The sequence below is a fragment of the Erpetoichthys calabaricus genome, chromosome 2, assembly GCF_900747795.2.
Source record: "Erpetoichthys calabaricus chromosome 2, fErpCal1.3, whole genome shotgun sequence".
NCBI classification, from domain to species: domain Eukaryota; kingdom Metazoa; phylum Chordata; class Cladistia; order Polypteriformes; family Polypteridae; genus Erpetoichthys; species Erpetoichthys calabaricus.
In genome coordinates, this window is record NC_041395.2 from 284766754 (window position 1) to 284781510 (window position 14757).

At 38.6% G+C, this 14757-nt stretch overlaps 1 protein-coding gene across 5 annotated transcripts in view; it reads left to right on the top strand.

Moving 5' to 3' along the window:
* Positions 1 to 231: 231 nt before the first annotated feature.
* Positions 232 to 14757, top strand: part of LOC114647134 (CREB3 regulatory factor-like) — a 75062-nt gene continuing 60536 nt past the window's right edge. For 2 of the 5 annotated variants that reach the window (XM_028795676.2, XM_028795677.2), the window contains exon 1: positions 921 to 1294. The gene's annotated coding sequence lies outside the window, so the exon portion shown is untranslated. Of the gene's footprint in view, positions 635 to 920; positions 1295 to 14757 lie in introns of those variants that run through there. The other 3 variants (XM_028795675.2, XM_028795674.2, XM_028795673.2) reach the window with 3 other exon arrangements.

The window sequence follows — 14757 nt, forward strand, 5'->3', positions numbered from 1 at the left end:
TTTCGGCCTTTCCCCTCTGCTATGAGCGATGCACCCCAATGCACAAAGCTGTCAAGGTGCCACCGTTAACCGGGAACTGTACAGGTGTAAAAAAAAGAAACACCTCTTGAAATGGACTTCTTCAAAACGAAACATTGCAGCTTGGATACATCTAACACTGAACTAACGAAACTTTGGGACCTCTGGCACACAGGGAAGGTGTTGTAGAAACAAAATAACTCAGCGGACTGTAAAGGTCAGGATAACCGGCTTAAATCCACTCCTGGCGCTTTCTCAAAGTGCGAGTAATTCGTTTAACTTGCGTACATAACCTGTGTAACTTATTTTGAGCTGTTTAATACACAGCTTCAAATCCATTTACTCTGGAACCGAATCGGGGTTCGGTATTTTAATGAAGACACCGATCCTCACTCCGCCATCGGTGGAGACGTGTTCCCGTCGTCCGGTGCTCTGTCCTTCACGCCGCACTGACCCTGTTTACTGCCCAAATAGTTTCTCCGTTACATCACTCAGCCAAAAAGCTTTGTGAAAGGGATCCTGCGGATGATTTTCAGTGAAAAGAAAATTAAAGGACGGGCTTCAATTTCACTTTCTCTTCTCCAACACCAATGTCTTCTTCCAGACAACAGGATCGGTAACGTTTTTTGCATCTTTCTTTTCTTGTTCTGAGCCAACTTGGAATGAACCATTCGTTACTGTATCAAAATGCGGGGGCGGTGGTTTACCGTCTCTTTAATATATTTTCCGTGAATTACGGATATACCTGATAATCCCTCTAATGTTTACGGTCAGTGCTTTAGATAAAAGTAAATACAGAATTAGCTTGAAATGCTAAGCTAAAAATAGAAATATGAAACCGAAAGATATCAGAGTCTCTTTATATATACCCTTTGGTCTAACTACGTGGTTCAGTTCAACATCAGCTGTTAAAAACTTCCTTTTGGAGAAATAATACACTGTTTCTTTTCTTGTTTATTATAATTATTTTTAATGACGGTTGGAGTCAGGGTCACGTCTGTACATCCATTATATCATTTATGGAGTTAATAGCTGGTCTCAAGCACAAGCGATAAGAAGCATGGGGAAGCCCAGAGTGCCTGCAAAGGGAGCCGCTCCACTTTGACAGACTTCCCCTAGCAGCTGACCGGTGGACTTGCCTGACGCGAGCCTCATGAATGCAACACTGGGCGAGCGGCGCTGAGAAGTGGAGGCGACGGTGAGTGAGCGGAGCCGAGGGCTTACTGACAACGTAGCGAGACGACGGCACTGGCACTCGATTTTCTTCTCTAGCCAAGTAAGGTCACTGCGCGTTCGGGGTGGGCAGCGCCGAGTTGAAACTTCCATAGCGAGTTCTCCTTATGTGTGGTGGGTAAGGTCGATTCTGCCAAAGAAGGCTTGGCGAGGATTTAGACAGTGGAAGGTAAAGTTGCAGAGGGCTAAATGGCAACTGTACATGCCACCGGCCCCATTGCCCTCGTCACTTTCCTTTATAATTTTATAATCGCCTGGAGTCCCCTTTTCGCACTCGTAAGCAACATCTACTAACCGTATGCTTAATCGCTTCCCGTTTCGACAAATGCAACTTCCCGACGCTTGGTAATGCAGCCCTTAAATTCTAATGTATTAAGAATCGGGTCCGGTATTTCATATAGTTGCAGTTTATCGTGACAGGTCGAATCAGTTCACTCTTTAGCCTTGTCAATGACCCGAGAAAGGAGGGCGTGGGTCGGTTTCCATAGTAACCTGTTAAGAGAACACAAAAAGGTGAACGAGTTCACTTGCCGTTCTGAGCCATGAGGTTAAATTACAAGTTTTAGTTTAACACATGTCAACAGCAGTACACGAAACACGTTTAATGGTCAAGAAAGGGTGTTATGTACATTAAAATACTTAAACGATAGGGCAATAAAAATATTACCATGCGCAAGGCCTCCTGCCAACTCCGAAAGATTAAAAAACCCACATTACAAATGAGAGATAACGATCAGATACTCATCGAATTCTATTGTTTCTGTTTTGCATGGCAAAATGACTCACATGACCGGCTGATGTTTTTTTTCCATCATTATAAAAAACAAGGATTTTGCCTATAGAAATCTAAAGTATTGTGAAGACAGCGGCGCTGCCCAACCCGTGACAATTTAAAGAGCCTCGAGTGTGTAAATGTGCCCAGTGTTCCAGCCAAGACTGGCATCGGTGTTGTTGCCTAGGCGGGATCTGACGCCCCGCGACCTCAGTGCTAGGTTAAAGAGGAAATTTTATAATAATTGAAATTGATGTGAGCTTTACTAGATCGTAATTCGAAATCCCATATTTTCACAAGAAGGATCTTTTTCTTAAATTGTTTTTACTGTTATTGTCTGCACATCCGGGAGACATTGTGGCGTAGTGGATAGCGCTGTCGCCTCACAGTTCCAATAGAGTTTTTACATTCTATTAATGTTTTACCATAAAGACATGCGCAGCAGTGAGTGGCCGTGTATCTGTGTGTGATCCTTTATTGTGTGATCACTGAGATGGTTTGCTTTTGGTTCCTGATTTGTGCTCACTGTTATGCGAGGATGGGCTCTTGTGTCACTGCGACCTTGACGTGAAATGAGCAGGTTCAGAAAATGGACAAATGAATAAGGTAGACAATGATCAAAATATAGAATGAATGAATTAAACTTTACAGTCGTGCAGCAAGGTTGCTATAGGAATCGGCGCATCTATAACAAGCAGTCATAAAGATGAGAATAGTAACATACAGATCGGCAGTACAATATATTATACTGGGTCGTGGAATAAAACACCTAGACAGATGCATTTAAGTATTTGTGGATTTTAGTTTTTAGTTTTATACAGTTTTTTTTTTTCAACCTAAACTTTTAAAGTAAATGGTTCAATAATCAGCTGCCACAAACTTAAAAAGAAAGGTGCCGGGGTGGTCTTTAGAACGATGCCACCAAGGACACGTTTTTTGGTTCCTTTATGTCCGTTACAGGCTCCCTAAACAGTTATGAACAGATAATAACATATTTTTAAAATGCTAATTGCTTCATGATTTTAAAAGGACTCTTGCTGCAAACAGTAACACGTTAAGTTCTGGTTCTGTTGGTTTGCCAGCATCTTACCCTACTAAACAGTGAAGATTTCTGTTTTGTCCACTTATTCGGAACCTTTTCAAAATCCAAAGTACCAATTTCACGGTACAAGATTGGTTTTTGTTAAGCAATGGCGAGAAACCACACAACCCAGTAAAGTGCCGTTAAGGAACTGATATTTTTAGAGAGAGCTGGTGGCATAACGGTTCGTTTCTTGACAGGTTTTCCTTGTACGAATTCTACGTGACTCCATTTGGTGTACTTGACTAAATTTATACATTTGCCGTTGAGGTACTGGGCTCAGTGATGGTCTGGCTTCTGATCTTAGCTGGTCCCAATCTTTTTTTTCGTTAATACCCGAATGAGGGTTGTGTGTCTCCGCGAAATAGTATCCTATACAGATTGAGGAAATTGGTCGTTTCTTTATCAATATATTTAACAGATCACTTAATGCTATGGCTGTATTAGGTGACAGGGTAGCGCAGTGTGTAGCGCTCCAACCTTTCAGATCCGGCATGCTGAACTTTGAACCCCGTGCCCGATTGTTGCACATGTGGACGATTCACATTCTACATGTGTTTACATGTGTTTTTCTCCTTGTACTATTTTTTTCTCCCACATCTCCAAAGACGTAGAGATTAGGATAACTGGGAACTCTAAAGTGCCCCAAGTGAGGGTGAATAAAGATTTTGATCGTCTTCCCAGTGCTGCCAGGTTGGGTACCTTCCAGCCTGGGAATCTGAACTGGAAAAACCGTATTTGAGAATGGTTGGCTGACATGTGAGTGACGGTAAGTTCATGCAGAAAACATTTGACGATGCAATGCAATAGAAAATTTTAAACAGAAGGTTAAAACCCACGGAGTTTTGAATTTAAATTGAATGTCTAAATGCACACTTTAACGCCCTCTTTTAATCAATACGTATTTTTCAGTATGTGTTCATTGCTTTCGAAAGCCTCATAAAGGACGGCGTGAAAATCTTCCAGTACAAAGTACATTAATCAGAACGTTCCTTTCGTAGAAGGACAAACACATAACTAAAATTGCATCATAAAAATATCCAGGGAATTAATTCACACTACACAGCAATCGCGGGCTTCTTTATTTTAAACTGCCTATTTTCAAACAAGATTCATCTTACGAATGATGCGAACAATTTGAATTTTGACGTGAACTTTGCACCCAGTGCTGCACGTGATAGGCTCAGGTGACCCCTTGCTAATCAGCGTCCTCCGTTGTTTCTCTTTGGGCGCTTGTTTTCAATTTACTGTATACTGTATAGACCCCAGCCTTTATTATTACTTACTGTTTGTCTGAGGCCTTTATCCAAGGCGGCATGCAAAATTTATTTAATATTTTCCTGCTCGTGGTCACACAGTGTCAGAGTCAGTAGCGGAATCTGAAGCCACAAAGTCCAAGCTCTGTGTGAAAATGTTTTGTTTCCCGCCTTGGTTTGAATATCGCGACATTATATTTAAGGGGCGTGTTCAGAAAAGGCATGGATGCATTCCTTGCCTGTGCATTCATTCATTCAGCCAAAAAATGAGGTGAATTGTACTGAAAAAAGTGGCCTATGAAGTTTTTTTTTTTTTATGGTAATGGATTGCAGAATTTTTTCCATGTAAATCCACTCATTTATAATTATGTTTTATTTGCAAGTAGGGTTTTAGTACTAAGAGCTCCTCTATTGTACGCTGAGTTTGCAGTTTCATTAATTTGCAGCTGAAAAAAATCACTTGATATTAATTTTATATGTCGATTGTAAATCTTAATGAAATTAATACGTTACGTTGTGTTTATTATATATACTTATTTTATTCTAAATTGATTAATTAATCTACACGTAGATAGCTAACAATTCCAAAAAAAAAAACAGATTAGCGGTGTCTCAAACGCCATGCATTGAGGTTATTTTAAAGCTAATAAGGCATATTAATTATTATTGATTGTTAAACTGGCCTTTACACTACTTAAACCAATAAGTAATATTTAAAATTCATGCATTTCTGTTAATTGCATACATCTTTTGCTTATAATTTTACCATGTTGTATTGGAAGCAATGAAAAAACTGCTGTTATGATGTAGGATGAGTAACAAGTTTGCTATCATATAAAAAAAGATAAATCATCTTATGCAATCACCCAAAATCCACAGCATTCGAAACAAATATAAATTCACTAAAAGTCTTCATTTTCTTTCCAGCTGTTTAACTGTGTGGGGATTCTCTGGCGCACAATTCAACAAAACAGCCTGATATTTATGCAAATATCATACTATATGCAAAATAAGATCCATACATCCATTATCCAACCCGCTATATCCTAACTACAGGGTCACGGGGTCAAAATAAGATAATCTTCTAAATAAAACTGGCTTATCTTAAATTAAATCCACTTAATGCAACTGTGCATAGTGAAAATGAACATATCGTGTTTTAAGTCTAAAAATGTGTTCACTTTTTAAAGTAAGATGAAGATAAAATAAGTGACTAATTACAAAAGTCCCCGATGCTGATTACGCCTCGGTTATAAGAAAATGAACTGAAGGACTTTGTTTCATCATTGATTAATTGTGTTAGGCTACCACGTTCTCAAACTTGTTGCATTATCATTTAATCCGCATATGTCGTTTAAAGTTGTAGGAAGTCGATGTCAATCCCAGTATGATGAACGTCTGTTCTGTTCCATCAGAGACACACCTGCGCACAAACCATGTCGGGCAAAACTAGATTTGGGATGGAGGAGGAACAGTTGAACATCCAGAAGGAAGCCGGTATCCACACGGGGAGAACATACTTTTTCTACATACCCGGTGTAGCTGTACCACCCAAAATTATTTTTTAATAAAATGTATTTATATTACTGGTATTTAATGCATTAGAAGGTCAACTGCATGTAGGGGATCGGGAAAGTGACAAGTGTTCTCTAGAAATAGGAACACATTGTGCTTTAAGAGGCCTGGAAAGTCCCCAGTCACCCCACCAGCTGACCTTTAACCAAGTTAAACCAAAACTCTCGGAAGCGAAACTTCAAAGGGGCTGACAGAGGGCCGAGTAAACGGGGCAGGCGCAGCGCTCTTGTGATTCTCAAATTGCGATTACCTGACAAAGCCACCTTACTATGTAAGATTACGAGGCGCTGCGAAGCACAATGGTCATATTAATCCCTGAAAAAAAATCTTTATAAAAGATCAACTTGTAGGCACTCCAAAGAAAAGAAAAGGTTTTAAAAAATCCCCGTAGCATTTGTAAGTTTGAAACAGAGTGCCTTCGGTTTCCGTGATCTTCGATTGGAACAACGCCCTTTCCTTCGAAATCCGGCGGCGGCATCGCTAGCTTTGATCTCAAGTGGTCCATGGAGTGCTTTGTGTTTTCTTAAACCGTCTGCCGTCTCTGTTGCTAATAACGGAAAAGTCTCAGCTGCCCCTTCACTCTGCCTACAGGACAGAAAATTCCTCCATGTAGAGTCCTTGATGTGACTGCAGTGCTTCCTTTCAGGAACTGCATTTTTTTTTAGTGGAAACATTAACCCCAAGGCTGAATCACATCTCGACTTTTCATAGCTGGAGTCCGAGATGCTTGCCAAGTGTTGAAAAAAATTAGACAATGTAGCCCTGTTATTGACTGAAATGTTAAATATGCACTCACCTGAAGTAGCACTACGTCGTAATTCTGGTGTGACCAGAAGAAAGTCACATGATTTTTCCAGCTCTTTGCTAATATCTCAATGAAAGGTGCCATTTGTAGCTGCTTTGCACTGTTGATAACGTGCATTGTAATGGACAGCCTCATCATTGAAAGTGTTACATAATCCATCCATCCATTGATCCATCTATCAATCCAAATTTAATGTATAATCATATGAACAATATAATTTAGCACTTTTAAATATACATACCGTTTTTGGCTTAGTCTAGTAATTCCTCCTTCCTCTGGCAACATGCTGTCAAAATATGCTTTCAGGTTCTCGAATTCAACAAAAGGATGGATATAATTTATTTTTTTTGGTCTTTGCCTTGCACCCTTAATGCAAAGGGGCTCATTATTGATATACGGCTTACACCCCTCTCAGATTTCTCCTGGAAATTGTGCAGGAAAACAAAAGCTGAAATTAAAAAAGGTATCAAGCTTAGCCAGTTTCCATCTGGTTCCTGTATGCTAATGGAAAAGTGGCAGCAGAGAGCTCATTCTGAAGAGTTTCATATAGCTTTAACTCACAATGTCTCTGAGTGCTGTGCCATATGGGTCTTTTTTGACCCAATTCTGGTGCCCATTTTAGGTGCCCTGGAGATCAAATTTGTAGCTTCAAGCTTTTATACTGGTCAATCATCTTAACTCGCAGCATTGATTATTCTGTTTTAGAAAAAATTACATTTATGATATCTTTATGGTTTGAGAACAAACAAGCTAAATTATATGGAGGATAAAATCCACTAAGGTACATGGTGAGTCAAACAGGAGGACATGTCTGTTTTCAAAATATGTATATATACAATTTATATATCTTTGCACAATATACACTTTACAAAACATGACATTTAGAAACTTTTTTGATTTAATAAAAGGGTGCTTTACTAAAAGCTTTTGCATTTCTGAGATTTCAAGACAACTCAGGCCCCTTTGATTACATCTTGCCTGAAGAAGGGGCCTGAGTTGCCTCAAAAGTTTGCATATTGTAATCTTTTTAGTTAGCCAATGAAAGGTGTCATTTTGCTTGACTTCTCACTACATTCATAATGGCTTACACAGTACAAAACCCTAGTACTAATATTTCTGAACTGAAAAAATAACATTTAAGATGTTTTTTTACATTGTGAGTAAACTTTATTTATCTAAATGCAGTGGAAAATATATTAAAGTTACTGGTGGGTCAAAACCGATCTAAAAGACATGACAAGATATTTTTTAGAAGCTATCTAAATTATGGGATATTTATTTTTTTAAACTGTTATTTGATGTAAAATGTGGGAAAAGTCACAAAGTGTCATCCTAAACAAATAAAATTTAGGGTGATTTTACTGATTTCAAACACAAAGCCAAATCAAATTTGACCTGAAGACATTGTAATGGTTAATTCTTCTTCTTGTTTCAGCTGCTCCCATTAGGGGTTGCCACAGTGGATCATCTTCTTCCATATCTTCCTGTCCTCTACATCTTTCTCTGTTATAGCCATCACCTGCATGTTCTCTCTCACCACATCTATAAACCTTCTCTTAGGCCTTCCTCTTTTCCTCTTACCTGGAAGCTCTATCCTTAGCATCCTTCTCCCAATATACTCAGCATCTCTCCTCTGCATATGTCCAAACCAACGCAATCTCGCCTCTGGAAATAGTTAATACATAATAAAAACAGTGGACCCCTAGAGAAATGTTTTAATAAAATATATTTCATAGCAAAATAAAATTCTAAACAAAAAATGTAACTTTACATTGACGTATTACTACTATCACTGGCTGTATTTAAAGTGCCTCATTAAAAAGCAAGTCTTTTATAACTAGGGGGCTTTGCCCCCTGCTCGCTTTGCTCGCCAACCCCTGTGTTTGGTTTTCCAAATACACACTTTTAAGATTTTTTTTTTTGAATTGTTGCTATTTCATTAGTTTCACTTTTATTTCAGAACTTCTTTAAAAACAATATTTGGAATCTTTAGAGTCCCAATATGCTGAATCTTTTAAATGAGGTCCGTGAGACATGTGTTTAATGACTTTGTACCATAATTCAGGATAGGTTTCTCTGTTTGGAATTTCAGCACAGACAAAACGATCAACATCATCAGCAGTTAATAATTTTTTTTGCAAACTAACCATGTGAGGTAAAGCCCATTTTTGAAATTCTCTGACTTAAACTTCAAAGCCTCACAATATTTACATACTTCAGACATTTAAACCAATGTCCATATATTCGATCTCTAGTCACCTTTTCTTTATTTCTCAGAGTAATAATTTCTCTTTGTTTGCACTAATGCAATGTTTATTTTCTTTGTTTTGACACGTTCGTTTTTTTCTGCTATAATATTCTGTATCTTGTCTTAGCATGTATTTAGAATTCCAGTTTTCATTATCTCTAACCTGCTCTGCACGTGTTTGGCCCCCTTGTTTTTTAACCTCTTTATGATGTTTTACTTTGTTTTATACTCTTTGTCTTTTATTTATGACTTCGCTTTGTCCTGCTATTTTTTCAATTACAACTGGTCTGTGATGATTATTTTCCCTTTTTTCGAGTAATAATTTCCTTTTTGTTTGTGCTAATGCCATCTTTACTATCTTTTTTTGATACTGTAGCGACCTCCACCTCCAGCTCGAAAAGAGAAGAAGTAAAACGCCGACTTCGTAACCCCAAACACAACTTTCTAGCACCCTCTCCAACCCCTCCTTCTGTCCCGGGACCCCTCCCCCTTACTGCATCAATCAATACCCCGCTGTCAGTCTTCCGTGCTATACTGTACTCCGCCCTCCCTCAATTGAACCTAATAGTCACTCAAAAAAAAAGATAGTGCCTGGGACACTTCAATACTTTCTAATTTTCCTGCTTTCATATTCTTTACCTTTCTATGCATATGTATCACGCCTTTTTTATTTTTGACCCTTTCGAATTCCACTGCTTTCATAATCTCTAACCTGCTCTGCATGTGTAAAGTGCCAATGTTTGTGAATGTCTTTATGAAGTTCTACTTTGTCTTCTACTCTTTGTCTTTTAATTCTGAGCTCGATTGGATGTGCTTTTTTTCAATTCCACTTGTTCTGGGCTGATTATTACTTTCCATATTTTCTGAATTTGCACCTCGATTATTCTTTTTCTTTTTTGCATTTTTTCTCTCCAACGCTTTTGAGTCTCTTTTCTCCACGCTGCTCTTTCTTCTTTGCTTAGTCGTCGATGTTTTATCTATAATGTATTGTCCTTATATGCTTTATATGCGCTGAGAGCCCTGGATCTGTGTGTGCTTAAAGCCTTGACACAACTGAGTGTTTTGCTGCCCGTGGTCTTATTTGATATTGCTTGTAAGTAGGGCGTGTCTTGCAAGAATCTCATGTTCTACATCCCCGCGAGACGGTCTTCAGTAAAGCTCTTGGCACAAAGTCTCATGTTTAAGGTCCCCGTGAGACGCTCCGTGGCCAATCTCTTTCATCTTGCGTGTCTTTTAAGTGTCTTCCGTGATCTTCACGTGAAGATCACGTCTCGTCTCCCTAGTCATTCTCTCCTAGGATTTTTTTTTTATAATAGAGAGATATATTTATACAAAACATACATATATTCTTCATGACAAACTTTCTCTGAGCTAATAGGTGTCCATTCATCCATCAAAACGTCTAAGTCCAATTATGGGTTATGTGGCACCACTGATTATCCAGGCAGCATCAAGAAAAAACTGTAGTAAGAAGGCCAGCATGACAGCACGTTCTGCCATGAGATGTTCAGCTTCTGGGTGGAGTTCATATCTGCAGGTTACTCTTCTTTGAAGGACCTCACAACAGGCATTAGTTTCTCAATAACTGCACAGCTTTTCTTTATTTATTGCATTCTCACAATTTGTCTTCATACATAACCAAAAGCAGTTTTTAACATTGATAATTCTTAAAGAATTGGAAATTTGCATAATAATAGGCATAAAAAACTTTAAAAACAAGTGAAGACCATTCCATACACGTGTATACCTAACATTCTGAAAGTTCACTCTTTTCACATTTCCTTAGTTGTCAGGATTTCTTTTGCAATCACGTGACTCAGCAGTGTGTGCCAGATTCCTGTCACCATTTATTCTGAAGAAATGCATTCACGCTTCTGTCTTGGGGGCATTTCAAACTGTGTCAATTGGATCATGTCTCAATATTTTAAATATCAGAAATTCTTGTGGACAAATTTAGTTCTGATGGACACACTGCTGAAGTCAAGAGACCAAAACATAAAGAGCCCAACAACACTTAAAGTACAAGCACTGTTATCTAATGGAAAGGGCAGTGGCCTGTACACGTTTGTAGTGTTGATCCACAGGATGTGTCTGAGTGAGTCATGCATGTAAAAAATGTGAACAGCTGTATTAAATAAATAACATGACACTGTGATTTGAAGACCGCTGAATAAAGCACTTTTTGAAACAATATAAGAAAGCTTTGTACATAATGTATAATAAATATGCAGCGCAGTACAAGGTTTTTTAACATTGAGAACATTGATCATGTGAGTCCTCTTTGGTCACTGGTGGTTTTCTTCATCACACACTTGATGGCTACCAGGAAACTGAACATCCTAAAAAAAAAATCCCATATAAACACATCCATCTATTAGTACATGTTCCTGTGCCCACTTCACCATTCTTAGTGTGTGGTACTCCAATTAATGTGGAAGCAATGACCCAAGGAGATGAACTGTGATCCTAATTTTGATGGGACAAGTCCTTTGGAGTGCACTATGAAGATACTTACTTTGCACTCAGGAGCAGCACAGTGAGCTTGACTAATGGTTTGACTACAAGCTTATAGGCAAGTTTAGTCTGCAGTTTAGAGTTTAAGTAAATTTTGTATTTTTTTGTTACTATGTGTAAACTGCTTTTTCTATCTATCTATCTATCTATCTATCTATCTATCTATCTATCTATCTATCTATCTATCTATCTATCTATCTATCTATCTATCTATCTATCTATCTATCTATCTATCTATCTATCTATCTATCTATCTATCTATCTATCTATCTATCTATCTATCTATCTATCTATCTATCTATCTATCTATCTATCTATCTATCTATCTATCTATCTATCTATCTATCTATCTATCTATCCCTTTTTTTCCACCACATGTTGGTTCCAAAACACCTCTTTCTTATGTGGTTGTTTTGCATGCTTAAAGATATTGTTGTTTGTGATGAAATCACAAATAAGGTTTCCTTCTGATGGCTGTTCTGTGAAGGCCATGTCCACATAAGTAATGCTTCACAGTCTGTTTTGCTTTCCTGTACAGATCACAAGCTGCTCTATTAGTTTTCTTGGTCTTTCAGATCTTGTCTTGACCTCCATTGTTCCCCTTACCAGCTATTTCTTCATGACATTTCAGACTATGGAAACTGTTATCTGTTATACACTTCCTGCTTTATAGGCATCAGTTAGTTTAATTTTAATCATAACTGGCACTGTGAGTGCTGTGCAGAGTGGAGGCAGAACCTGTTTTTTTTGCAGTTGATTCTGGGGTTCGTCAGGGGTGTGTTCCTGGTCCTACTCTGTTCAGTGCTTGCATGGACTGGGTGTTGGGCAGGGTCGTGGGGTCCAGTGACTGTAGGGCATCTGTTGGTGAAGAAAGATTAATTGATTTTGACTTTGCCGACGATGCTGTGGTCTTTGCAGAGTCAATGGAGGCTCTGATCAGGGCTCTAGGAGAGTGAATGAGGAGTCTGAGTGTCTGGGCTTGCAAGTGTCTTGGATAAAAACCAAGATCCAGGCCTTTAGTAACCTCTTGGGGAGAGAGCCATCAGCAGTGTGTCTGTCTGCAGAGAGAGTGTCAACCTTGTCGAGAAGTTTACTTAACTCAGCAGTGACATTCATGTCTCTGGTGACTCTTCCTATGAAGTCAGTAGATGAATCGGGAGAGCATGGGGTGTCATGAGGTAGCTGGAAAGGGATGTGTGGCACTCTCAATGTCTTTGCAAAATGATAGAGGTCTTTAGAGTCTTGGTGCTTCCTGTTTTGCTATATGGTTGCAAGATATGGAGATGGACCCGCGTGACTAGACCATGCCAAGGGGATACCCACATAACATCTGGCTGCAGCAGATAGACGGTCATTTCTGAGGAGTGGGACTGGACCGTGTGTCTGCCTGGGGGGTTGCCAACCAGGATCCCAAGCTGTCTCGTTGTGTGGTGGGTGCAGCAATGCACTTTTCCCATGCATGTCCCCCAACCTGACCTGACCTTAGTTTAATTTCCAGATCCTTAGTCAGCTGCTTAAATAAGCCCATGGTTGCTGAGTATTCCAAAATGTTCGAAAAGTCAAAACATTACTTATGGTCTGGAATTGTCATAAGATATTCCTTAAGACAGTTATTGTCCAGTTTAACGCATATTGAGCTATACCAGACCCAACTAATTACATGTTCAAGCTCTGAGACCTTACAGGTGATATTTTCATAAAAATGTAATAGCTTTAACTTATTTACTAAAGTTGTATTTATTGTTATCTACTTTAAATATTTAACAGAACAATTTGGCTAGGTATGGCCAGCCTTTTGGATGGAACTGCATGCCTGTACTTTGAGAGACTCAATGTGTCCTTGCATAGCTCTGAACCAGAATACAACTGAACAGAATATGTCTTAGATATAAAATTACCTTTATTCTAATTTCTTGCCAGTCAGTCCTCAGTTAAGCCATTTTCTTTTTAGTCTTTGGCCTTTTCCTCCTCCACTACCCCAGATGAGCTCTTGAGCTCTTGCTACTACTATATTCCATGAGTTCAAACTCGTATGGCTGAAGAGGAGAGGCTTCTTTAAAGCCTGACCCAGAAGTACTTCCGGCTTGTCAAACACATACAATTGAAGCAATTCCAGGTTAGCTGAATCCTCCCATCAATATGGAGGTTACTTCCATTGAGCCTCCCCCAGTGGCTCTGTAGGCTTTTGTCAGAGCTTCTTATTCAAACTATATTTCACATGCTAACGTATGGAAGTCCAAATTGGAGCAGCACCAGAGATGTGCTGCTACTCAGTAAGCTGGTAGAACATACTGTCCTGGTAGGTAATCCTTCAATGTGCTTCCAATGTGCTTCCATTCAATGTGGCTTCCTGTCTGGGAAAGGTAACACTAATCACCCTGGGTGAGTTGCCAATCCTTTGGTGACCCCGTTCATAATATAAATATATATCTGTATATCTACAATCTATCTGTATTTATTTTGAAAAAATTTTCCCCCTTCTGTACCTCTTTGCATGTTTGGCTGAATTCAAGTCTCCACTCTTGGCTCTATAACGAGACTGCTCCTTTAATCTGTGTAAACAGTTTTGAGAAGAAATGTAATAGATACTAGTGAAGAATATTGGCTTTTCCTAAGATGTGCTCTCTCCTTGTGTTTACTTTAATAACAATATAGAAATAAGTGGATAACCTCTTAGTGATTACAAAGTATCAAGAGTGTTAGGTGTAATTCATAAGAGAGAATGCACACATCTGTGACAGTAACTGACAATCCCTCACACCGATGTATGCTGAGGTCAATAATAAGTCAAGTTTTAAGGTCTTCAAGAGGTAGTTTTCTATGACAGTGTTATGCAGTTGTTTTCATATTTGTGCTATCTTATTGTGTAAAGATGTGTTTTCTATTATTTTTATTAAATCTCATTTTTTTTAAACTTTTTTACAGCTAATGTCACATATGCTTATTACTGTCATTAATGTAAATACTTGTCTCGACTAGAATAGTTTGAAGAGACTTTGGGTGTATGTCGAATCTGCACATTACCTGGAATAAGTAAATACTGCATCAATTAAAAAAAACACATAAAATAAAGTGTCAGAAAAAAGGCTTTAAAATATTTACATGGTATACTGTCATGATTCAACAGGCATGAAAAACAAAAATTTAAGAAAAATTCTGAAAATACCAGAACATTTCAAATTGTTGTCAGTAGCAACAGGGAGGATAAAAAGAAAAAAAAGGCACTGGTTGCCAAAAAATGCTTAACAGGCCCTA